General features: G+C 44.8%; 1 protein-coding gene across 2 annotated transcripts in view; it reads right to left on the reverse strand.

Moving 5' to 3' along the window:
* UGGT2 (UDP-glucose glycoprotein glucosyltransferase 2) overlaps positions 1-27168 on the reverse strand; it is a 1472699-nt gene that overhangs the window by 1134003 nt on the left and 311528 nt on the right. The window lies entirely within an intron of this gene.

The raw sequence follows: 27168 nt of genomic DNA on the forward strand, positions 1-27168 counted from the left end.
GGGGAGGAGAGGGAAGGGGAAAGGTTTTCACTCCTTCCTTTTAGGGCGAAAGGCGCTCTGCTAGTTGGGGATGTGGGTAGTTGTAAACCTGCAGGGCAGGGTTGCAGGGTGGGGGGGGGGTCAGGGGTTTTTGTGTTTGTTATTGATGATTGGTTACATTTTAGGGGGTAGTTGGGGTTTACGTTGGTCTGGTAAGATGTGCACTTATGGAGCGTTGTGGCGTTGCAGAAGTTCGGGGTTACACACTCGGAGGATCTCCAGGGATGGATACAAGGTGGGATAAAAGTCTTAAGATCCTTAGCTGGAACGTCAACGGGTTGGGGGACAAGCTTAAGAGGAGTATAGTGCTTCAATTTGTTCAGCGACACCTCCCAGATGTTGTCCTCTTGCAAGAGACACACCTCATCGGTAACACTTGTCACGCACTAAATAGATGGGGCTATACATTGGCGATACACGCTGGCTTCACATCGGGGTCCCGCGGGGTGGGTATACTGTTGCGCCGAAACCTCCTGTTTGTCACCGAACGTTCAGAGATTGACCCACTGGGGCGCTACGCGGTGCTCTCGGGGAGGTGGGAGGGGCGCATACTTAACTTGGTGACGGTCTATATCCCACCAGGTCTCCAAACACAGTCATATCATGATCTTGGTAAACTGCTCCTTTCTCTCCCTGAGGGTCAGCTTTTACTTGGCGGGGACTTCAATGCAGTAGTGTCGGGAAGACTAGACAGACATCCACCCCGAGACATGACGACTGGGCAAATGTGGCTTTCCAACCTCCTGGAGGCGTTCGGACTGGTTGATCTTTGGCGTAAGCGCCACCCTCACCTACAGCAGTACACATTTTTCTCGGGGCCGCACCACACCTTCTCTAGGATAGATTATATCCTTACACTGATGCAGCACGACACTACTGTTCAAGAGATTCACCATCTGGCGCGGGGTACAAGTGACCACTCCCCCGTATGGGCGCACCTTACTATGGAAGAACATAAAGCAGGCTGTATGGCGCCCAACAACCCCTGGCACTTCTGTAATCCTGAGACCAAAAAGAAGATTGGTCGCTCGATTGACCAATACTTCCAGGAGAACGTCGGGACGGTGGACTCCCCTGCTGTCCTTTGGGAAGCATTTAAGACAGTATTGAGGGGTGAAGCCCTCTCAATAATAGCCGGCCAGCGCAAAGAAAAGGAGAGCCAAATGCTTAACATCGAACGGGATCTCCTCGCTTTGGAGGGGGAGGCGCAAATTGACAGGAATACGGAAGCTTTGCACAAGATGCAGCTCAAGGAACTTGCCACCGAAACAGCCAAAACCATAGCAAGAGACAGGGACGGCCGGCTGTATGACCAGGGGGAGAAAGCGGGCAAATTGATAGCCTGGCTGGATAAAAAGCAGAAAGCGCAGAGGGTGGTATCGGAGCTTCAGACTGAGGGGGGCGCTTTCCTTACTGAGCCACAGGAGATAATTAGGGAGTTCGCATCACATTTTAAAAACGTATACAGCAAGGGATCTATGCTGCCGGAGGAGGCTTCCTCCGAGCTTCTTAAGATATTGGGCTACCCACTCTTTCGGACAAAGATCGGGAGACTCTGGACAGTGTACTTACCTTGGAAGAACTGACCAAGGCAATCAAGGACCTCCGACCTGGGAAAGCTCTAGGACCTAATGGCCTCCCTATCGAGCTGTACAAGCTCAAACCCGACTGCCTGGGCACGCATCTTAAGAATATGTTTGAGGACAGTAAGGCGCGGGGGAGGCTTCCGAGGGACCAGCGTATTGCCACACTTGTGGCCATCCCTAAAGAAGGGAGACCTAGAGAACTGTGCGCCTCCTATAGGCCTATATCGCTACTGAACGCTGAACCCAAAATCCTGGCGAAGCTCCTGGCAAACAGGATCAAGCCGATCATTACCAAGCTGATCCATCCAGATCAGTCGGGCTTTATGCCACACCGTAATACAGCGCTCAACCTGCAACGTCTCCATGGAGTAATGGGACGCAGTCATACGATCCAGGAAGATGCCGTGGTCGTATCCTTGGATGCCGCTATGGCATTCGACACTCTCGAGTGGCCCTATATGATGGCGGTCCTCAAAAAGATGGGCTTCGGCCCTAATTTCATCGGGAGGGTACGCCTCCTCTACACTGAGCCGCTAGCCCAGGTGGTAGTAAATAACAAGATCTCAGAAATCTTTACTCTGGAGAGGGGGACGCGCCAGGGTTGTCCCCTCTCGCCCTTGCGCTTTGCCCTCTCCCTGGAACCTCTTGCGGCCTGGGTACGACAAGACCTTTCACTTCGGGGGCTTAGATGGACGGATGGGTGAGAGGATCGGATCTCGCTCTATGCGGACGACATTCTTCTATACCTCGCCTCCCCCACAAAATCCCTACGAGTCGCACTGGATATATTCGCTAGTTTCGGGAGGCATTCGGGCTATAGTATTAACTGGGGAAAATCACTCTTCTATGTCTTGCATGGGGCCCCCCCCCCCCCTGAAGACCACGTGACTGCCCGATTAAGATGGCCACGGAGGGGTTCAAGTACCTTGGAATCTTTATCTCCTCGGATGTGACGACTCGCTACGAGAAGAATCTCCTGCCACCGCTATAGAGGTTCAAGAGGGATGCTGCTATTTGGAAGGGGCTCCCACTGTCCCTGCTGGGTCGGGCAGCCCTGTTCAAAATGATGGTGCTGCCGCGTTTCTTATATGCCTTGCAAAATTACCCAGATCTAGTTCCACAAAAGTACTTTGCAGATAAAGAGGCCACTCAGAGAGAGCTACTATGGGCTGGAACACCGCGCATGTCTCTTCAAAAACTCACACTGGGGTGGTACGATGGGATTATAGCACTTCCAGATATTCGGAAATATTATTGGGCGGCACATCTGTCAGCCATAAACCAGGGAACATACAGCGGCGGGAATGACCCCGGCTATAGTATGGACAGATGGCTCCTCCCGACGGGAAATTTTGAGGCTGCGCTCTACTCTAAACCTAATAAATACCCACTCACGGGCCCTACAAAACACTCGGTCCAGCTTTGGCATAGTGTGAGCCGCAACCTGGGATGGGCTAACAAACTTACTTTGGCCACCCCACTTTGGGTCTCCGAAAAACTGGGTGCGCTGGTGCGTACAAAAGGGTTCCGTAATTGGGATCTGATAGGGATCTCCCGCATAAAGGATCTGTGGGGGCCCACGGGGATGGTGACTTTTGCTTCACTACAGCAAACCTATGACTTAGCACAAACTGAGTACTATAGATATGTGCAGATCAGGCACTCACTCCAGTCCAACATCCCACCCGATACAATGCTCCCGGAGTCTTCTCCCCTTGAAGACAGGCTGCCTGACGGTCATTGGCCCGAAAAAGCTATCTCCCTCACATATAAAAAACTCATGAACCACACCCCAGACCCCTTGTTGGCACTTAGAAGGTAATGGGAGGCCGACGGTCTGGAGATTGAAGATGACGAATGGAGGGAGGCCCTCTCCTCCCCCACAGAAGTAGCAATATCTGCGAAGCTGAGACTGATACAACTAAAAATACTCCACGAGTCTACGTTTCGGGTACACGACTAGTGTTGATGGGAAGGAGTACAGACGGGCTATGCAGGAGACAGTGTGGGGAGGTGGGGACGTATCTTCACATAATTTGGGAGTGCCCTGTAATACAGGCATACTGGAAGCGGGTGCATGAATGTATGCATACAGTGTGGGAGGTTGACCTGCGACCAGAGGTTAAAAGGTGCCTCTTGAACATCTGGGAGCCCACGGACCTATCAGCAAAGGTCAAATTATGGGCTACGCTCGGACAGGTAATCGCAAAGCGTAATATAGCACGCGTGTGGGGAGCATGCACACCTCCAACGCTTAGTGAATGGAAAAAAGATATGGACTGGTGTATGCTGCAGGAGAAAACAGTCTATGTGGCCCGGGGGTGTCCTCAGAAATGGGTGGCAGTTTGGTCAAAATGGAATGAATATCGTGGACACTTGTGTGAGCCCCCTGTGATTCCCTCACTTGACGAACCACTAACGCAGTAAGGACCCTTGTAATATCAGCAAAATGTATGCTAGGTCATCTTAAGTACAATGTGTGTATACGAATCTGTGATTGCCGCAATGTACGAAAATGTGATTATGCATGTGTAATGCCCAACGAGTTGCAAATAAAAAGAATTGTTAAAAAGAAAAATGCAAATAAATATGAATTAATGTTGCAAAAATCAATAGAAATAATGCATATTCATTATTAAATCATTAAATATTGAATAACCTATTTTGAATGATTTTAAAATAGGCTATCAATTATTTTATAATTAAATAGCGTAAGTTACCTTTGTGAATCAGGCCCTAAATGACTACATGGCAACGCTCTGGGTCAGACCCTCAGTCTCGCGTAATTTCTGCACAACCTCTAAACATCATATTGAACATGTGTCTACCCCCGATACTACTTGTTGGCAGCTTGTGCTGCTAGGAGCAAGGGGAAGAGGTGGGATGGGGCTCAGAAAAGAGACAGAGAGAGAAAGGAAGGGGGCCGGAAGCAGATGAAAAAAAGAGCCGCATGAGTCCTACAGAATGCTTGTACTGTATGTTATGATGCTTGCTTATCCAGCACTTAATGCCACTCAGAGTGCCAAGGCGAGACAGAGTGAAATCAAGGAACCAGGTGAGAAGACGAGAGAGAGAATGAGGAAGGAGCTTCGTGGTAGGACTGGTCTTCCTTAGAATGCCTGTATTTTGCCCCCAACTAAGCAGAAATGTGTGGTGGGATTAAGCCTTAGGTGTTAGTTGATTGGGATAGAAAAGAAGGAACCGAAAACAGAAGCGCTAAAAACCAAAATACCTCACCACATATTGGCATTAGGAGAATGAGAGTGATAGAGCTGGTGGGAAATTCATTTGTGTTGTACACTAGGAGTTATGTCTAAGCATGGAGGAATTTTCATTAATCTGGTGGGATGGGGGTGGGGGAGGAGTAATAGTGAGGGTTTGTGGTGCAGGAGAAATGACTGAGTACAATTCATATTGCTGTTGATTGAGAGAAGGCTTTCCTCAATGACTACAGTAGGCAAGGTAGTGGGGGAGCAGTTCTGTGGTAAATTGTTTTAGGGACATGATCCAGCAGAACGGGCATTGGCAGCTAATTAGGCAACTGATTACTTTTTAATTGTTGGATACGTTGGCACAGGTGCTACTGAGATAATGGCATTCAGACTTTGAGGAGAAAGTTATCTAGGGCAGGGTGGAGATCTTGCAGCAGGAAGTGGAGCTGAGGGAAGGTGCATTAAAGTGTATGCTGAGACTGTTAAACTGATCAGGGGCGGAAGGTGCATTAGGTTTTGCTCAAAAATATCCGGGCAGTAGGTTCTGTCACACTGGTAGCGTGGTGAAGTTGTGTGAGCTGCGAGGGGCGTGGTTTGGACGCCGAGAGAGATGGCGGCTCGGTGATTCTCTCTGCCCGTGCGGGCATCAATTAAGGGAAGAGGAACGTGTCTTGCCGCTCCAACACCACTACACGTCGTGGAATCGGTGACCGGAATGTGAGGGAAGCATTCGAAGAGCACTCTGGAGGTTTTTGATGCAGGGAAGCGGTTTTCCTGGCGCTTCGAATGCTCCGCCCGGTGGCTGCGGTGAATGAGGCAGGCAAGGAGACCGTGTGACTGCCGTGAGTGTTGGCGGTCGGGTTTAAAGACACCCGATGGAATCTGATGGAATCGGTATTGACTGCTGGGAAATGTGGTGAAAAGCCAGTGCTTGGAGGGGATCGCGAGTGAGCAGGTGTGGTTCGTCAGCTTCAGACCCGAGAGGAATCACTCGCGCCTTTCGCGCACTCAAAATGGCGGCACACGCTCCCTAGACGGGGAACCTCCATGGTTGTGCAACGGCGCCCGAGGGATGAGCTGTGCTGAACGATGACTCTACTTCACAGGCGCGGTGGCTGCTACCCGGGGCACGCTCTGGAAGGTATGGAAGGCAGAAATAGATCCGCGTATTAATCTAATCAGTGCGGCTGACGTTACACATCTCTCTTAATGGTGGCAATGTCGGAATGAAGGCGAGACTGTGGAGAAGTCTGATCTTAACCCAGTACAGCCAAGTTAGACTTGGCCGGGTCTGGTATAACACATGAAGCAGGGTCTGCCTTCCTGGATTGATGGTTTTGGAGTCTCTGTTTGAGGGCTTGTAGATCTGCGAGTGAGACCTGCGCTACACTACGAGGTCTTAGACTTGTCAACCTGACACCCTGTGATATCTTGCCTTATATAACCTTTTTCATATACGGTTATACCAAGTGACCGCGCAGTCCAGCCTTGCACACACATGTGCCTTCCACAATGTCGACGCACGCCTCTGGCCTTATATGAAAGTGCGTGCTCCCTCAAGGCGATCCAACAAACGCACAGGAAGCGGTCAGGAAGCGGTCAGGTAATGTGATCATCTTACCACGTGTGGTGGATTTAATGAATCATTGTGCATCTAATTACATTGGCTAACAGAAGAAAACGGAGAGGCCGGCGATCGTAAGACACTCTATAGGAGACGGTTGGAAACACAAGGAGGCCGTCGTGAGCGGCCACGGAATCTGCGTGACTAGCAACTATGGCAGATAGTAAGGATTTAGTGAAAAGCATGAAGAGGCTCAAATCTGACCAGTCGAATCCAAATTCACCCAGCAAGGGAGGGAAAAGCAACCCGGACCCGATAGAGATGATACTTAACAGACTAGATGAAGTGAGGGATCTGGCAAAAGCGACCAAAGAAGAAGTAGCGGCGATTAGGCAAGATAACCGCGACACCAATGCAAAGTTGATAGAAGCAGAATCAAGGATTAGCAGACTCGAGGACATGGAAGTCAAATCGTGTAATGCCATCAAGCGCCTATGCATAGCCACGGATCAAACAACACGGAAACTCGTGGAGTTGGAGGACAGGAACAGAAGGGGAAATCTACGTATTTTTGGTCTTCCGGAAGGATCGGAGGATCAACATGGGAGCTGTGTGGCCTTTTTGGAATCTTGGTTCACCCAGGCTACTAACATATCCTTTCATCACCCACTGGAGTTCGATAGGGCCCATAGAGTGCCGGGCAGAATAAATAAGAATCAAAAAGGTCCTAGAGCTATTGTGTGTAAGCCACTACGCTACCAGCATGTAGAGCAAATTCTCGGCTTAATGCGGAAAAACAACCATATTCTGTGGAAATCGGATAAAATCTACATCTCACAGGATTACAGTAAAGAGACGGTGGAAGTCAGGAAGGCGTTCTTGGCACTCCGACCGCTGTTAAAGAAAAGGGGCTTCCAATATGGGTTCGTGGGCCCAGCAAAGTATCGTGTGATGATCCACGGCTCTCCGCACTTTTTTTCAGCTCCCCTGAAACTGAAACGTATGCTTGATGGACCGGAAGACTTAGACATGGAAACAAGTAACCCCGAAGGTGCAGCTGACCAGGCCTCGGCCTCAGGTTACAAGTGAACGGTCCCTGCACACACATGCCATCCAATTTCTATATGTGCTTCATTTACTCACTGTGGAGGGTTATCGATAGTACGACTCTCTGCTTCAAGGCACTTTCCAGTGAGTGACCTGTTGGTTGAATGCAATTGTTACTGATCCCTTGATATGTAGTATGTTTCCATTAATACCTATCAATATGATGAGCGTCAGGTACCTAGGTTCTGACTACTAATGGGCATGCTTCACATATGGTGTTAAGAAGAGCACGTTGGTGGCTTAATGTTAGTTTTGTTACTGGCCCTAGACCGGCAGAAGAGGTCCCTGGAGGTTGATCTCTTGATGTAGGTTAGTTGATATTACATTGGTTAGTAGCATGCCTCAGATCGCATGTGTTAGTTCCTCTGTTCCACGTTTTTTTCTGTAATGGCTAAGCACGGGGAGGATGCAACGCAATCTCTTTCCAGTCACCATGCCTACTACGTACAGTTGGGGTGGGGAGGGTGGGGGGTTGAGGGTTTTTTGGGAAGGGGTGTGTGTTCAATGTTTTTTGCTTTTGTTTCCTCTTGCTTGCATAGTCTTCATCCCCTTAGTGCTCGGGGGCGAGGGTGGTGATGGGCTCTACTACCGCACTAACTGTGTTTACCATGTGAAATATATAATTACCGATATGAAGGCGCAACCTTCTGATGTCACATAGCTCAATTAGTTCTCAGTTGGGAGTATGTAATGTGGACAGATTGAAGATATTATCTCTTAATGTTAAAGGCCTGAACCAACCTGTCAAGAGACAAAAGATTTTAGATTATGTAAAGAGAATGAGAGGTGACATTGTTTTACTTCAGGAGACGAAGCTTGAGGCTAAGCAGTTTTACCACCTGAGGAATAAATTTTATAATGAGGTTGTGGGCGCTGAGGCTGTGAACAAAAAGAATGGTGTTCTGATACTTGTTTCGAGGAAATCTAAGGTAGAGATCCTGTCCTCCGAAGCGAGTGTAGACGGAAGGTGGGTCACGGTCGAACTGAGTAGGGATAATACAGAGTTTTATATTACGAACATATATGCTCCTAACACTAGTGAACTGAATTTTTGGAAGGATCTGAATAAGCACATTGAGAATATCCCGGATAATGCGGTACACATCTTGGCTGGGGATTTCAATCTTCCAATGGATGCAACTTTAGATAGAGACTCACACTGTCCCTTCGAATCAAATAAATCACATAAAGCTTTTCTCAATTTGTGTCAACGCTTCCACTTGGTGGATACATGGAGGCTCCAAAATCCCACTGGGAGAGACTATACTTTTTACTCCTCACCACATGACTCGTATTCCCCAATCGATTACATCCTCATAACACAGAACGGGGTCCCTAGAATAGAGTCTACTACCATAGAACCCCGTGTAATGTCTGATCACTCTTGCATCTCCTTATCCATTGCTAATGTTAAACCCTCCTCTCGTCAGACGTCTTGGCGTCTGAATGATGAAATCCTAAATAGTGATAAGCACCGGTCCACGATACAAGATGCGATCTCTTCTTACCTGCAGATTAACAAAGAGGGGGACACGTCTGATCTCATTAGGTGGGATGCCTTGAAAAGTACCATAAGGGGAGTGTGTATCAAAATCAGGTCAGCAATGAACAAGAATTATAATGCGAAGTTGGAGTCCTTGGAGAACGAAATTGCGAACCTAGAGATTAGACACTTAAAGGATAGGGATGATATGTCTCTTTATGCGTTGGCGAATAAAAAATATGAATATAATAAAATAGTTAGCGAGAGAGCGGGAGTCTGGCTTGATAAGGGAAGGAGGTTTAAGCTCTGTGAGTCTAATAAGGCCGGCAAGAGCCTAGCCTCGTACTTGAAGTTTAAGGTTCAGAAGAATTCTATTAGTGTCATTAAAGATGCATCAGGATCCTCGCATTCAGACCCAGACAAAATAACAGAGGTGTTCAGAGTATTCTACGAAGATCTTTATGCAAAGAATAGGGCGGTGGAGGAAACCAGGATTAAGGAGTACTTAGACGAATGCGATCTCCCACAGCTTTCTGCTGAGGACCAGGTCAGTCTCAATGGTCCAATTAATGCTCTAGAGATAGAGACTGCAATTAAAAATCTGAAGATAGGGAAAGCGCCAGGCCCTGATGGCTTTACGGCTAAATTTTACAAAACCTTCCCCTCCCTTTTAGTCGAACCCCTCCTACATCTATTTCAAGACATAAATAAATCTGGTGAGGTCAGAGGTACACTGGCTGAAGCAATAATTGCAGTACTTCCTAAAGATGGGAAAGACCCGTCGCTACCGAAAAATTATAGGCCTATTTCACTGATTAACATAGACTGTAAGCTTTTGGCTATGATACTTTCCGCTCGCCTCCAGAAGGTCCTTCCACAGTTGATCCACCCATCTCAAGCAGGCTTCCTTAAAAACAGGTTGTCCAGTGACAATACAAGGACTTTGGCGCATGTCCTAGAAAAAGTGAAACTCCTAGGCACGCCCACGGCAGCAATAACACTAGATGCTGAAAAAGCTTTTGATAAGGTTGATTGGTCCTTCCTTAAAGCAGTCCTACGTAAATTCAACTTAGGGGAATCATTCACAAGACTGGTAATGTCCCTATATTGCTGTCCTTTGGCAAGAGTTAGGGCGGGTGGATCTTTCTCCTCCCCCTTTTGTTTAAAGCAAGGCACGAGGCAGGGATGCCCCCTGTCTCCTTCATTGTTCTTGTTGGCAATTGAGCCGTTCTTATATCATATAAGGAATGACCCCAAAATAGCTGGTATTCCGTTTGGAGAGTGCACTGTTAAATTAACGGCATATGCAGACGATGTACTTATTCTGTCAGAAAGAGCGGATGAGGCCATACCTGCACTCACGACTGATATTGAGGAATTTTCCAGAGTCTCTGGGTATAAACTCAATAAAGACAAAACGGAGGTCAAACTCCTGAACAATGTTGGGGATAAGGGAATCATTGGGGACTCCGGTCTTAAATGGCAGCCTCGGTGCTTTAAATATCTGGGGCTAGACTTTGATAAAGATTTGATCTCTACACTGAGAGTTAATGAAGAATTGACCCTTAAAAAGATATCCACATTGCTGGAAGGGTGGTCTCCAAAATTCCTCTCCTGGTGGGGTAGAGCGGAGACGCTCAAAATGATGTCAACTCCGTTGGTTAACTATCTGGCCAGCATGCTCCCTATGACGTTCTCGAATAATTTTATTGCTAAGGAAGATCAACTGTTTGGTAGTTTCCTGTGGCAAGGCAAGAAAGCCAGAGTCTCACTGAAGAAGCTGCAATTGGCAAAAGATAAAGGCGGCCTGGGTCTCCCCTCGTTCAGGAACTATCAGACAGCGTTTCTTTGCAAACAGGGAGCTCAGTGGTTGATAAAATCCCCAACTTATACACCACTATGGGTTAATATTGAGGAGTCGCTAGTGGATCACGCGCCTCTGGAAGCCCTTCTCACTATGGACCTGTCACATCTACCACACTCCAAATATATCATGCTAAATACTAGACGGGCTTTGCTCAGACTCGACCAAACACATAAAACAAAAGTTGACATTCCCTAAGTCATCGTTTATGTCCTTGTGGAGAAATTCCCATCTCAAATATAATGGCAGTGGACTATTCTGGGAGTCTTGGTCCAAGAAGGGCATTAACTTGGTGAGGGACCTGTATGATGATAAGGCTCCACTTCCGTTCTCGATTTTGCAGCGGAGGTATGATCTTGCCCCGATGGATTTTTATGACTTCTTGAAAATCAAAGCGATGCTAACCGCTCGTAACTTCTCTCCATATACAACATGGTTAATAATTCATCTCCCACGTCTTATGTACACGGGCCACTTCGTTTCGAGGGTGTACAAACTATTATTGCCCTTACCCAAGACAAAACACAAAATGGTGGAATCGAAATGGGAGGCTGAGCCGAATCTAACAGGCATAACTTTTGACTGGGATGTGATCCATAAGTTGGCCCTTACACACAAAGTCTCACCCATCCTATTCCAAACAAAATACATGCTAGTCAACAGAGCATTTTGGACGCCGGCTAAGCTTTTCAAATGTAAATTAAGGGACTCTCCTACATGTTGGAACTGTCAGTCAGGCTCTGGTGATCTTGCACACATGCTATTTAACTGTCCTTCTCTAGGGGATTACTGGGGGAAAATATTTGACTGCATTTATCACGTGTTCAAGATAAGGCCTGTACAGGACTTTGTGTATGTCATTTTAGGGGCGCTGGACCCACAAATATCAACTGTTCAAGATCGTCAGCTTTTGGACTTAATGCTGACATTGGCGTGTAAAGTGGTTCTATGCAAATGGAAAAATGCGAGTGAGGTGAGCTTCAAAATCTGGCAGGAGTGGTTATCATTCCTGAGAGGTTCTAATAATCCGGCTCTACAAGCATCTACTTGGAGCCCATCCAATAGAAAGCTTTGGAAATCATTGGACGCATCCTCCTTTCACTATGAGCCGCCTTGAGATATTATATTGCGGTTTGGACCCTTTGATCGGTGATGTTTGAGAGTACGTTTGCGATTACCCTCTTGAGCCCAGAAGCGCCGCACCCACACACTGAGCATTGTATATATATATATATATATATATCTGTATATCGATGATGCAAGCAGGAGTTGATTTACTTTATATTATTTGTTATTTGCTATTATTTTCCATTATCTGTAATTGTTCGACATTGACTGACTCGAACCTTTATGTACGGAAGAGTTACTGTATTGTCTTTGTTATTTCAATAAAAACGATTTGAAATAAAAAAAAAAAGTTGTGTGAGCTGCCAGTGGGTGACAGGGATATTGTTTTCGAGTAATGAGGATGTTAGTAGGGTGAAGGCGTTGCAATTGCTGGTTGTGCTGATGAAGGCATTGGGAAGCAGTTGGAATGAGAGCAGATTTATAATGTACGCATTCATTTACGAATGGGCAGCCACTGAAGCATTCAGATTGCGACTATCTAGTCCGGATATTAGATGCTCAGGGCATTGGGGCTATATTAGGAAGGTCAGATGGAAGTTGTAGTTTTCAGATGGATATTTCCATAATTTCAATAGGTCTATTTGTTTTACAGGTTGTGTTAGTGTAACACAGACTACATGGATTGGTCGGCATTCCCAAGTGCAATGGTCAGGAAAATATGCACACTTGCACGCTTTTGGTCATTCTCTGGAATGGATTGGCCTCAGAAATTACGTACATTGGAGTGACAAGAGTGACATGTGATGGGGCTCACTGTTGTCATTACTGGAAGAACTCTTTGCAGGCCAGTTAATACATACATTTAGGAGAAAACAACCTGGTTCAGTTCCCAGAGTAAGCATTGCTGAAGGTGATGAAAGCAGATTTATGCTGCATAAAACAGCTTTGTTCAGAGACATTTATCGAATGAACTGATTTTTTTATGGTGGTGTGACCTTAAGCATGCCACAATCAACAAAACAAGTAGCAAACACAGGAGAGAAATTATGTTTTTGCCAGAACGCTAGCATGGGGCCATTACATGCAGCAATATTAAGCGGGGAGATTTCTTTTCACTTAGCTCTCATGAGGTTCTTTTGCTGTTGTTTGGAAATGAGAACTATTTATTGGAGTTGTAAATGACTATTTCACACATCTTGGATGAGCAGTTTAAGCATTATAGAGTTAGTGGACTTTGTTTATGTTGCCAATCTTCTATAGCGGGAAGGGGCAGGAACATACATAGCTCAGGTTTTCCTGGTTGCCAGGAGGAGAGCTGAGGTAACAGTATTTTGGAGTGTGTTGGAGGGTCATTGTGCAGGCACATCCAACTCAAAGGATGCCCCTCTGGGTCTTGGACAGATAGTTCATGGATTTTTATGAAATAAAGGTGGGGCAGATGAAGAAGTTAGGAATTGGAGAGAAAGACATAGTGGTTTTAAAGGATGGACCTTTGTCTGTTATACTGAGCATGGGCGTGTGGGGATTAGAATCTGCTTTCTGAGAGTTGTTCGGGTATTTATGGGTGGGGTTGTTAGGGTTATACTTTGTATTACTGAGGTGGGTTTTACAGTGTTATTATAATGTAGTATGCTGATTGGCTTGCAGACCAATCCTATTAAAAAGGCCTTTTGCAGTTTAGTGGTCCGTGGTCTTTTCTGTTGTCTCGCCCGATCGTGGCAGAAGAAAGGAGTGGAGCTTAATGGCATCTCCCCAGTGTTTCTTTGGATGAGTCGCACTGACCACTGGGGGCAGGAACATAGGACAGGTCAACAAGGTACGTGAGGACCAGTGCTTGAGCAGAGAGATTTTAAGATCCGTCAGGTTAGGAGATCAGCATCTTTTGCTGGATCCTTCACCCTGTAAGCAGGGCAGGCAGGTCAAAGAGGGGGATTTGTCTTGTCCTCTCACCCTAGCACTAGGAGCCAGAGGTTTGCTTTTGTTTTAAAGGGAATGGGTACGTTTAGTATGGTTCAGGCCTGAAAGTGAATAGCTTTGCCAAAGTAGGTCAGCTGTGTGCTGGAGCAGATCTGAGAAATCAGTATTTTGGAGGGGTTGGACAGACAAAGTACAGATGTATCCAGCTCAGTGGAGGGGTGTACGTGGGTAGTTGTGATCGAGTATTTCAGGGATTTCAATGAACGAAATTTGGGACAGGTCAAGAAGTTATGTATTGTGGAGAAAGACTTAGCGGTTTGGAATGACAAGCAGTTTTCTGTAAGAATATGGTGTCTGCTTGAGGATATGAGTGGGCTGCAGGAGAAATTTGGGCCTAACAGAGGTTAACAGGTAGGGAGGGATTAGGATTATGTTTTGTATTACTGAAGCAAGGCTTAAACTGTTATTGTAATGTAGTATGCTGATTGGCTTGCAGACCTACCATATTAAAGAGGCCTTTTGCACTCTAGTATATTGGTCAGTGGTCTTTTGGTTTCTCCCCTGAAGGGGTTTTGAATCCACTTCTCAAAAGTAAAGGATCACGAGTAGACAACCATGTTTACCATACATAATTCTAAAAGCGCACTACACTTAACGCCTAGAGTAATGCATAAAATTAACCTTACTTAAACTCTCTAACACGTTGTTCGTCAGAACTCGACTCAGTATTTTCCTCTCTCAACCAGCTCTTTTCCTTAACGGTAGCTTTATACTGCTAGTTGCATTAAAAGCCTAAACCCTAAAATTAAACAATCACACATGGGTGTCAAAGCAGAGGTACTTGGAGTCCTGCAGGGGGAAGACACACGAGGTGATGCACTCATGATACAGTGCACTCACCAGGTGGCTTCTCGTCAGTGGATGTCTACTCAACACACAGGTTCCATTACTCTGCTGCCTCCGGCAAGATGTCAGCTCACTGTCAGCAAGAGATTCCAGGAGCTGGTCAGTGGACAGAAGGCGGGACATGCAGCAGCTACATTCTGGGACAGAGGACATACCTGCCATACCTCTGTAAGTGATGGCGAAAACAGGTGCCATCGGCAGCTGCACCACAGCAGTGATCCCCCTCAACACCAACTGGGCATCATACTTCCCTAAACCGCCGGAGATGCTGAGCTGCACTATATTTTTGAGTCCTCAAAGTCCTACACCACCATCTGACTGAGCCAAGCTGACTTCCCCAACCAAGCCAGGCAGAGCTGTGCTGTGGTAATGAGTCCTTATGGGCTCTGCACCAGCAGTTGGGCTGAGCAGAGCTACGGCAGTTGCTACCCAAACCACTGTTTACAAGAGATTTCTCTCAAATCTAAAAACGCTAAAGCTTTGTCAATGACTAGGTCTTGTGGGAAAAGATGGGCAAGGTCAAATCTACTGCATTTGGAAATGCTTGTTTATTTGGAACAAATTCCTACAACAAAATGTACAGTATTAACTTGACTTCACCAACCACTCAGGTTTGGGACCGGCAAGTATATTGTTTATTGAAAGGAGCATGATTCATGGCCAGGGTAGCCCTTTCTCATACCTGCAAATAATGTGAACATTAAATAACTGTGACACAGCGATAGGTGGCAGCCCCAAAACACAGTTCAAAGTATGTGTTTAATTCTAACTGGACAGTTATGTGTTTTGAGACAGACATCTCTTGGTAGACTTGCGACTGCAAACTTCTCTGAATGGTCACTTGTCTGTTTGCTGTCCGTTTGTTGGGCAAGTGAACAAAATTTTCAGTCAACCCTTCTAAAATTTTCAGTCAGGTAATCCGTGCTTAACTTGAGCTGGTGATTGCCAGTGTGGCTCACCAGCACTTATTTTGGGGAACTGGCAATCGTGTTTCCACATCAGACATTTCCTGAGAGCAAGAGAGGGAAAAAACACAAATCAGGAAGATGGAGGAAGAGAAAGATGGATAAACCATTATAAAGGGGGAAAAGAGTGAACCTGCAAGAAGGAGATAAAATGGCAGGGATCGCCTAGCAGTGGAATAAAGAGGCATAAGGTGTATTTAATAATGGTATTCGGAACGCTGACGTTTAATGCACCTGCCGCCGGCTTCTTAGCAGAGCTTAGGACACCGGCACTTTTTCTTTCACTAAACAAGTACTGCAGGTCATTAAACTGGGACTGCTTGGAATATGTTGTGCCTTGCCGCACATAAACAGAGATCCGACAAAGAAATTAAGTTTCTATTTTCTTCCAATGCAGCCAGGGGTCTTCAGTGGCTTACAAATAAACAGTACTACTGAACCAGACTATCACCGTCGACTACACATTTTTTTCTCTTAAAAAATGGCCCTGCTACAACGGCTGTCAGCTGAGAGGTGCAAGATTAACGACGAGTTTCACTGCAGCTGTTGAGCTTAGTGCAGCATTAGTCTTCTTCAGCACTGAAAAGACAAATTTCAAATGCGGTCCCTTTAGGTAGATGGATATCTTACAGTAAGGGACTGAGACTGCATGCTGAAAACCTGTGCGTCAATCAAGTCAATGTCAGGCACAGGTCACGTGGTTCTTAAAACGCCACTTTTATTTTTACAATTATTGTAAAAGCCCATAGGTCGGGCTTTCACAAGCACAGTTTACCAGATTAAACTCATGTTCGGAAAAGATACAAAAAAAGGATTGCTTTCTATATGGAATGCATAGAGGAGATGAGAGAACTGCATGAGAGATTTTCCTTTTCAGATATAAAATAGTCTGTCATGCATTCCAATGGAAGCACTTCCTGTAAGGTGGAATGATACACAGCCAACAGTATGAGAAGAGAGAGTGCTACACTTCTGGGTGGGATTCAGAAAGGAGTGGTCATAACGGGAAATCTAAAGATATAGCAATACAATTTGACTTGGCCTATCCTGACTCAAAACTAGTAGTCAAACGGCCCCAATCTAAATCAAAACTGTATTGACATTAAACATATATAAATATATAGAGATAGAGAGATAGAGAGATAGAGAGATAGAGAGATAGAGAGATAGAGAGATAGAGAGATAGAGAGATAGAGAGATAGATAGATAGATAGATAGATAGATAGATAGATAGATAGATAGATAGATAGATAGATAGATAGATAGATAGATAGATAGATAGATAGATAGATAGATAGATAGATAGATAGATAGATAGATAGATAGATAGATAACCTACTGGCAGTCGCCAGTAGGTAGTTATAGTTAGGACCAACTTTCCATAGGAAGAAACTTTTTTGTTTTACTTATAACTTTGGCATCGTTTGATGAATCTTCATGAAATTGTCCAAATTAATTCTTTGCTCATATCAGCTCCTATGTTGAAAGTTTGGGGGTGATTCGTCAAGGGGGGGACCGAGACAAAAGGGGGGTTCCAAAACGTGTTTTCTCCATGCAATTTCCATAGGAAACTTTAGACAAGGCTACAGGTTGAACGGGTGAATGGAATTACCCCAAATTTGGCAGGGAGAAGGGTCTTGGTCTAGAAAGCATGCTTTTGTTTATTTGGTGTATATCCGTTCAGTAGTTTTGGAGAAATATCGAAATTTACAGATATCGATATTTGGGAATTCTGTCATCTGATTGGCTGAGGCGTTACGAGCACGAGCTTGCTGCTTATTGGCTGTGAGCTGTTGCAACTAGGAAGTGTTAGCAGCCATTTTGTGATTCCGTTGAAACGAGTAAGGGGAAAAAAGGGAGAAAAGAGTAGGAAACAGGAGGAGAGGAGCACTGTAACCTCTGTGGGGGAGTGCGAAGTGAAGTGCTCACTCCTACTGGTCTGAAAGTGCGGTGTTGCTCAGAGTGACATGGTGCTGAGATGAGATGCTGCTACACTCGGGTATGAAATCGAAAGCCTAAACCGTGAGCTCATTGCTGTAAAGTGATGTGCTCTGGTCTTTGTAGCATACCTGTGCAAGTAGTGTTAGTAGGCGTTTATACCATACAGGGAGTGGGAAGTGAACTACTAACCCCTACCGTGCGTTTATACTATACCGGAAGTGGGAAGCGAAGTACTCACGCCTACCGGTGTGAAGACTCAAGGATCAAACCGAGCTGATTGCTGTAAAGTGATGGGCTCTGGGTGCTGTAGCATACTGGCTGCTGTAGTTTAACTGTGTAAGTAGTGTTAGTATGCGTTTATACTATACAGGGAGTGGGAAGCGAACCACTCACCCCTACTGGTCTGAAGACTCGGGGATAAAAACGTGAGCCTAAACCGTGAGCTCATTGCTGTAAAGTGATGTGCTCTGGGCGCTGTAGCATACCTGTGGAAGTAGTGTTAGTTTGCGTTTATACAATACAGGGAGTGGGAAGCGAACTACTCACCACTACCGGTCTCAAGACTCGTGGATGAAACCATGAGCTCATTGCTGTAAAGTCATGTGCTCTGTGTAGTATTCCAATGTAAGTCATAGTAGAATGTTAATATGTAAGGCTACTAGAATGTAAGTATGTAATGTTAGAATGTAGGGCTATCATGAGGGGAATCTTGGGGAGTTTGTACACAGTGCTGGAGAAGACGGTTGCCTTGCTGTCTGCTCCTGTTGGTGGCTGTTTAAGCTGTCTTCTTTTCCTGTAATAAATCTACTCATCGGATCCACTGCTGTCTGCCTCTTCACTACATAAATTTGGCGAGGAGCGGGAGAAGGTAAAAAGAAGGCAACACTCACCAATATTTCGAGCTTCCTTGCATTCTGCTGAAGACCTGTTTTCTTCGTGAAGCTGTTTCTACTCATCCCAGGGTCGTCGGCTCATCAAACTATGTGATCCTACCTCTGGTAGGATTTATATTTTTTGATTTTGGGCTTCCTCTGCCTCTTCACTACACTCTGGTTGCTGTACTACACGTGTGCACGTAGTGTTAGTATGCGTTTATACTAATTCTGTAGTTATGCAGTAACCAATGCATCATGGCCGTATGGAGCGCCACCTCCCAGGCGCAGCTCATACAATGTCCCGGGGTGTGCATCCGCGGGACATTTATGTTTGCTATTACAGGGCGGGGGCATGGCTTCCACCCTGTGATAGCAAATCCTTGTTTGCCTCGTTGAAGCGAGAGGAGGAAAACCTCGTATCGCTTCAATAAAGCGGTTCCGGATGGTAAAAATGGAGAAAAAAAAATGAAGCTGGGTCTCACCCGTTCATGTAAATGAGCCCTCTGGTGGGTAATATTATGGGGCCAATCCTATTATTATATTGCGGGGTCTCTGCAGCACTGGGGATTTTAATCTCACATGTAAATTAGGCGCAGGAGGGCACATAGACGTTTCGCAGCCTAGGGGATCGCCACCTTCCCGGGTATTGTTTACTAATTGTTCGGGGGGCTTCGAGGCCAACTCAAGTCCGGGGAACGGCAACCTTCGGGGTTTACTTAAATATGCAGGGTGGGCCTCGCCAGTCCCTGAAGCCTTGGTGGCCCTAGGCAGTGCCTTATAGGTTCTGTAATCACACGGGAAGTACTCATGGTGTTATAAAGTGATACACTCATAGAACCCTTGCAGTTGTAGAATTACCCAGGCTTCATGTATGTAGTAGTCTGTTGGTTTATATTTGGTAGGTGCACTGCAAAATTACAAATGTTTTCCCTCATAACCTCCTACCAACCGCCTATTTTCACAATAAACTACAGACAAGTGTTGTCAGAAAAAGAAGACCCATACACTCACTTATTTATTGGTAAAAAAAAATAACCTTTATTAAAACAACACAAATAAATGGAAACGCAACTTTATTCAAAGAAACAACAGTATAACATGAAATAAGTGGGTGGGACTCCTCCGGAAGCAGCGTACAAAACCTGCAAGACAAAAAAGGAAACATAGTTATGTGTGCCATGTCCCAAAGAAAGATAGTCAGAATGAAAGGAAGAAAGTGAGAATGGGACAGAGAGAGAGTGAGTGGAAGGGAGAAGAAGAGGGAGAGTCAAAAGAACAGAGGGAGGAGGAGACAGAGTGTCGGCCTACTGCACCCAGACTTCACTGTTCACCTCCCGTCACCCATGTGTCTGGGAAGCTGGGGTCCGCGAGAAAGAGTGCGGTCCAGCAAGTCCTTAAAATGAAACAGAGATATGAATGAGGCCAGAGATTACATTATCATCTACGGCAAGATCGCTTGCCTGCACCCCAGCCCCTTCCCCTGCACTGTGCTCAATTGCAGCTCCTGCGCACCGAGGCTTCACTGCTCACCTGCCACCGACGTGCCGGTGCAAGCTCCGACTCCGGGGTGCCTCTCTCAGGGTGGCACCGCAGGTCTCCGGTCTGCGACGGTGTCTTGATACCATGATGGAAGGCGTCAGAATGCCCAGGGCATCATCACGGGCTGAGCACCTGCTGCGCGCATTTTGGTGCAACTAACTCAGTGTCTGAAAAGCGAGAAATAATATAATGCTGGAAAGGTCTTGAGGTAAATGAAGGTTTATTTCAAGCTTAATAGAGAACACCAGTTGAGTGCATCCTTCCTTCTTGAAGTACGATCTACCAACTGTTAGTGGTAATCGTGGTTCAAAGAGGAGTTGGAGTGTACAATAATACACAAGGTTAAATAATAATATGTTATGCCAACGTTCACATACAAAGGAACTGAGTGCATGCTAGAAGCATAATGTGCGTGTGTAATGCAGTGGTGCAAGCCCGTGTGCATGTACACTTAGTAATCAGCTCACTACAGTGCTGCAAAAGCCAACGCCACATGTCTGTAGGGCAGCGCTACCCGCTGGCTCAGGCCTACAGTACGGTCCAGCAGGTCCTTAAAATGAGACAGAGATGTGGCTGAATGAGGTCAGAGATCACATCATTACGCACGGCAACATCACTTGTTCGCACCTGCGCACCCAGGCTGAGGCACCCCACCCCTCCCGCAGCACCGCGCTCAATTGCAGCCCCTGTAAACCAAGGCCCCAGTGCTCACCTGCTGTCACGCACTACAGTGCCCCAAAAACCAACGCCACGTGTCTATAGGGCAGCGCTGCCCGCTGGCTCAGGCCTACAGTACGGGGCAGCAGGTCCTTAACATGAGACAGAGATGTGACTGAATAAGGTCAGAGATCACATCATTACGCACGGCAACATCACTTGTGCGCACCTAGGCTGGTGCACCCCACCCCTCCCGCAGCACCGCGCTCAATTGCAGCCCCTGTGAACCCAGGCCCCACTGCTCACCTGCTCTCATTGTTGTGTGTCCAAACACGGTGGCCAGCAGGGTTCACAATTCAAATGGAGTTTTGATTGCGAGGATGGTGTACACCTCATGGATCCCTTTTTTTTATTGCGCATTGTGATATGCGAGGTGGATGCGGCCATATCACCTGAGGCAGTGTGGAAGAACTGGGACACGTGGCTGCGTTGTTATCCTATTTATATGTAAGTGGGCTGGGCTTGAGTACGCCAGGCCAGCATAGGGTTGTGAATAATTATTCCGGGGACCTGGGCGTTGTTCAGTTCCTGCCTGGCCAGGAAGTGTACTTATGTGTGTGTCCCTGTTGCAGTTTTGACGTTGCACAATCTGCAATTTACATTAGTGTAGCATGTACCGGGATGGCGGCATCTATCGGTAATGAGATGCTGTCCGAAAACATTGACTGGCCAACATCACATGTCGTTGTCAGGCTTGTGGATATGCGCAGACACGCATGTCAATGGTGTGCGGTATTATTGAAAGTGTTGCTATCGCGAAGCGCACACATGTGAATGTGCTCAGATGGAGGGAGGATCAGCAGTGAGGCTACGTCATACACAGTGATAACGCTCATTACAGTCAAGCAATGCATGTCAAACGTGAATCTGAAAGTCTCACACATGACACACTACTATACTGGTAAAGCCTGACAACAGAGCATACTGCAACACAAATATACACATTACTCTTTACTGTTTGTCAAATGTGATCTAGGATGTGCACTCTGCCCGTGGATGATGATACCCCTTCGAGCCACCAATACCCAGGCCGAAAGGCAGCATAATAATGCCCACACACACACACACACACCAGGGGCATCGTGTAACACACATTTGTTTTTTGATGTAACGTTTCAGATGCATGGCCATCACACGTGGAAGGCTACTGTACAGACCATGAATATTGATCAAGATGATTGTTGCATGTTGTGTGTAGTATAAGATATGTGTACATAGCAAAAAACTTTTTTAAAAAGCTCTCTAAGCAGAAGAGGTGTCTCTCATCAAACGCTGTAGAGAGAATGACTAAAATAGGTGAGGTCATCCAACTGTTACAATGGGAAATGTTATGAACCGATCAAATGCTTTTTTTAAGGTCACATGGCAATCGCGCACCGAGCGCGCAAGGAGGCCACACCCGACACGATTTTGAGAAAATATATTTACCATAATATAAGTTTATTACTGTTAGAAATATATAAATGTTTAAAATATTTTAGATTATCGCTTGCTCTCATATACACTTTAAACTTATTTAGATATAGTTTTGAGACATAAAAAAAAATGAGGGAATGGCGTACCCGGCGTGACACCATACGTCTATGACGTAACACAGGGCCTGGTAGCGTGCACTCGACGCATACGCAATGCGCAGCGGGCGCGACCATATACGTACATGACGTAACGCGCAGCTTGGTACTGCGTACCCGTTGCATTCCAAAATAGCAGCTGGCGCGACCTCATACATATATGATGTTATGCAGGATGAGGGGCCAATAACCTGTCAGATACGAAATGTGCATCATTTATGAGTTTAGCAATATGGCGGATAGGATTCACGTGCTGCTGGAGCTTGGTACACTACCGGTACGGGACTCCAGTTTTCTAAAAAAAAAAAAAAAAAATATACATTTTTTTTTAAAGATATAAAACATTACATAATTTTTAAAATAAAATGATAATAGAGTTCCAAAATATTACAAAAAAATATAGGTTTTATAAATATTCAAATATGAAATTAACATTTAAAAAACCTTCGAAATTCACTGAAAAAACCATAGGTTTTACAGACGTTATAGTTAGGAATTAGCATTTAAAAAACCTTTGAAATTCACTAAAAAAAACATAGGTTTCAGGGGCGTTATAGTTAGTTGAACATTTGACTCATATAAACCCATTGAAATTCCCCCGTTATAGTTAGTTGAGCTAATTATAACTCGCGCGCCCGCAATGCACTGCTGATGATGTCACATATTACATCACTCATGACATGGTCAGTGACATCACTGATGACATCACTGATGATATCTCAAATGACATCATCCACGTGATAATCTGATGCACATACTGATGCCCTAATATAAACTTTGATACACCCACTCTAAAATACAGACTACTATTTTTGAAACCATACACAGAACAACACCAGATACTACATACCACCGACTATTTCCTAGGTCTACACACACATCCAGTCACTAATACATGCAGTTGCTCATCAATACAGTACTATAATATGCACTCATATACCTATACATACAGTCACACTCCGCCACTCATCCATAGTTACTCACACACCTAGTCAGTCATGCAAAGAATCAATCACATACCCATTTACTCATGTATACAGTTATACACACCAACTACGTTATTTATACACACACCCCATCACTTATTTATGCAGATACTAACACATACTTACTGCCTTATACAATCACTGATACAAGCAGACACTCATTTATACATCCACTCTTCAAATAACTTACTCTCATGTATAGTCATTTTTATACTCCAACATTCACATATACTGCCTTAAAACATATGTAGTTAGCCACACATGTACCACTGAGACATTCATTCACTCACCAAGACACCCATATACACACTAACTCACCCATACAGCCCTTCCCAGATGCACTTCTGAATCCATACAACCAGTGAATCACCCACTCAGACATCTATGCAGAGTCACACACCCCCTCACCCACCCACACAGATACTCAGACGACAAATCAATAACCCATATAGACACTCATGTAGCTACTCACCAACCCATGCAGTTGCTTACACACCAACTGAGACACTAATACAGACTTTCACACAGTTTAGTCACTAACCCATGCATTCAGTAAGACACGTTCAATCACTCACTTATACAGTCAGTCACGCATCTACTAAATAATCTCTTCAGGCACTTGTAAATCCACTCATTCTTCAATACACCTTGGTATAGATATATATGACAAATATTTAAACTTTACAGAAACACACATTCACTGGATGATGTCATCAGTGATGTCATCAGTGATGTCATTTGAGATGTCATCAGTGATGTTATCAGTGATGTCACTGACCATGTCATGAGTGATATAATATGTGACGTCATCAGCAGTGCATTGCGGGCGCATGAGTTATAGTTAGCTCAACTAAATATAACTGGGGAATTTCTATGGTTTTATATGAGTCAAATGTCCAACTAACTAGAACGTCCCTAAACCTATGGTTTTTTAGTGAATTTCAAAGGTTTTTAAATGCTAATTCCTAACTATAACGTCTGTAAAACCATGGTTTTTTCAGTGAATATATATATAGTGTGAAATGCAAGTGCAAGTGATGGAAAGACGTGCCCGTGCATAGGATTCAATCAGGGTACAGACTATTCTTGATAAAAAAAGTATCTTTTGAACATCTCACGGCGACTCCCTGTGTAATTCTATGGTGAAATGTAATGATCTAAAACAACGCCTCCCCGTGAGAGGCACAATTGTCCATTGGATCTGCTTAGACTAATATGGATTCCCTTTAGTTTAAGAGCTGGTTGGCCTTTGCTGTGTTATCAAGTTAATAACCTCGCTGGAATACTTTAGATTTCAGGTTTACTCCTAACTGTCCTGATAAAGACCAGCCATTAACATTTTAAGTGGTCTTCACTCTTATAGTCTGGACCGACTTAGCTATCCACGGAGGGAAGGTACTGAATTGTACACCGTACCTGTATATTATTGATGGAAAGTGATTTAACCTAAAGGGTGTCAGACAGGCACAGATGCTATTTGTTTGCGTTTCTAAATTGTCAGATTTATATTGTATTCTTTTTGATCTTGTTTCACCTATGCACGAGCACTTATTTCCAGCACTTGCATTTCACACGGTGGGGCGACCACTGTATAATAATAATGCGTATATATGTGTTTAATGTCAATACAGTGTCGCATTAATACCAATTAGATTTTGTACGTTGTTGTGTTGTAATCGTAGTACACTCTTCCTCTTACTGAGTAATGTTACGTTCCCCTGTCCTTTGGACTGGGGCCATTTGACTACCAGTTTTGAGTCAGGATAGGCAAATTGTATTGCTATATCTTTAGATTTTCCATTAGGATCACTCCTTTCTGTAACGTATTGCACCCAGGGTTACCCCATTGTTAAAAAACTCTTCCGAGTAGGGCCTAAGCCCAATCGCTGTATAAACATTTGGTAAAAATATGTGTTGCAGACACCTGCATTGTCAAGTGAGGCTTAAAAAAGGCAGTTTTGAACTGCTATAAAACATGTGTTGAGATTTATTATGCCCTAAAATGTTGTTGCGACTGGATTTCACAACATCTTATCCCCCTCAAAGAATGGTGTACTTCAGGCTCTGTGCAGTGTTCTAACATATTAGAACGCCTTGGCCACTGTACTGTTGACACTCAGCATGTGCATGTCTGTTGACACAAGCAAGTCGCACACTTGTGGCTGGATATGCTTAGACCAATCAGCACCTGATGATATGGTACGGTCCACTGGTATTTATATGGCGCTCATTACTGCTTATGAGGTGAAGGGCCAAACAGGGACAAAAATAGGCTTGGGCACCAAAATAAAAGTGGCCCCCATTTGCTAAGCAGAAAGCTAGAAGAAGTTGTGATATCACTGAAATCAACATTAAAAACTGGCCCAATTGGCTCAAAAACTGGCCAACTGCTAAAAAAACAGCCCACACCTTCATCCATCAGACCAGCCATCATGGCCTGCCTTTAGAATGGACGAGCTCAGCTCATGCCCAGGGCACCAAACTTCAGAGAGTTGCACCAAACGGCTTTAATTAAAGGCACGCTTTCAAGCTGTATGGATCTGACACCACAGATTCAACCAATTGTTTTTTAATATCTTCCACTGGAAGCTGAATTTACCTCTCGCCTAACCTCCTTCCTTGTCCTTCAACTCCCATCTACCTCGCACAAGCTGCGCCGCAAACCCCAACCTGCCCTTTCCAATAACTTGGCACCAGCATGAAGCAGCTGAGCTATGCGTGATTGCTTGCCGTAATTGCAGCTCTGATGCCAATTTTGCCCAAGAACAGAGCAACATCGAGAATAGGTTCAGACAACAAGGTTATAACTCAAAAACATTGTCAGAAGACAAAATGAAAATTCAAAACATCTCACAAAATGAAGTTTTGTTTGGTGAAAATCGAAACAAAAAAGAGAAACGGACGGCCAATATCCGAAGAATGGTTATTATATATAATAAGAGATCTAACCACTTGGAGAGAATTTTGAAACGCCATTGGGGTCTCTTAAAAACTGATCCAGTGATAAGGAAAGACATAGGAAATTCACCCTTGGTCACATACAAGAAACCAAGATCACTGAGGGACAGGTTAGTCCATAGCTATGAAGAAAAGCCCATTACTGCTTCCTGGCTAGGAACACAAAAAGGTTTTTTTCCAATGTAACTCTTGTAAGGCATGTAAAAACAGTAAAATTCATGAATGCTATGTTGCCCACGATGGAAAGATCAAACAAATGTGTAAATTGTTCACTAGTACCACAGATTTTGTTATGTACATATAGGAGTGTCCTTGCGGCCTTATATACGCAGACAGCACTAAATTGCAATTGAAAACAAGAGGTCTTCAACATCTACGGGCAATAACCAAATAGAGATTTTAGTTATCTTGTGGCCAGACACTTTCATGACATACACAACAGCATTTGTAATCTGGTACAATTTTTCGAAATTGACAGAACAGCAACACATACTAGGGTTGGCGATAGAGAGAAACAACTTCGCACTCTGGAATCACAATATATAATTGATCTTAACACAAGGATTCTTAATGGCATAAATAGTGGAGAGGAATTATCCATACACATAGGGTCCTGCTAGACCACTTATTGATTCATTACAATATGTTTATCGTGAATTCTTTTTAATAGTACATCTATTATTCACATAATTCTTTTTTTTTATTTTTTATTTTTTGTTTTTTATAGCCCGCACTAGACCCGAGGCATCGGGTATCAGAGCGCATTACATGAGCACCAGTTTTGTTACAGATGAACACATTCAACTTTGTTAGGCACGGGGAGATTAAGTGATTTGTCCAGAATCACATTATGTTGAGCGTCGTTGGCAA

The sequence above is a fragment of the Triturus cristatus genome, chromosome 8 (assembly GCF_964204655.1).
Source record: "Triturus cristatus chromosome 8, aTriCri1.1, whole genome shotgun sequence".
In the NCBI taxonomy this organism is placed as follows: domain Eukaryota; kingdom Metazoa; phylum Chordata; class Amphibia; order Caudata; family Salamandridae; genus Triturus; species Triturus cristatus.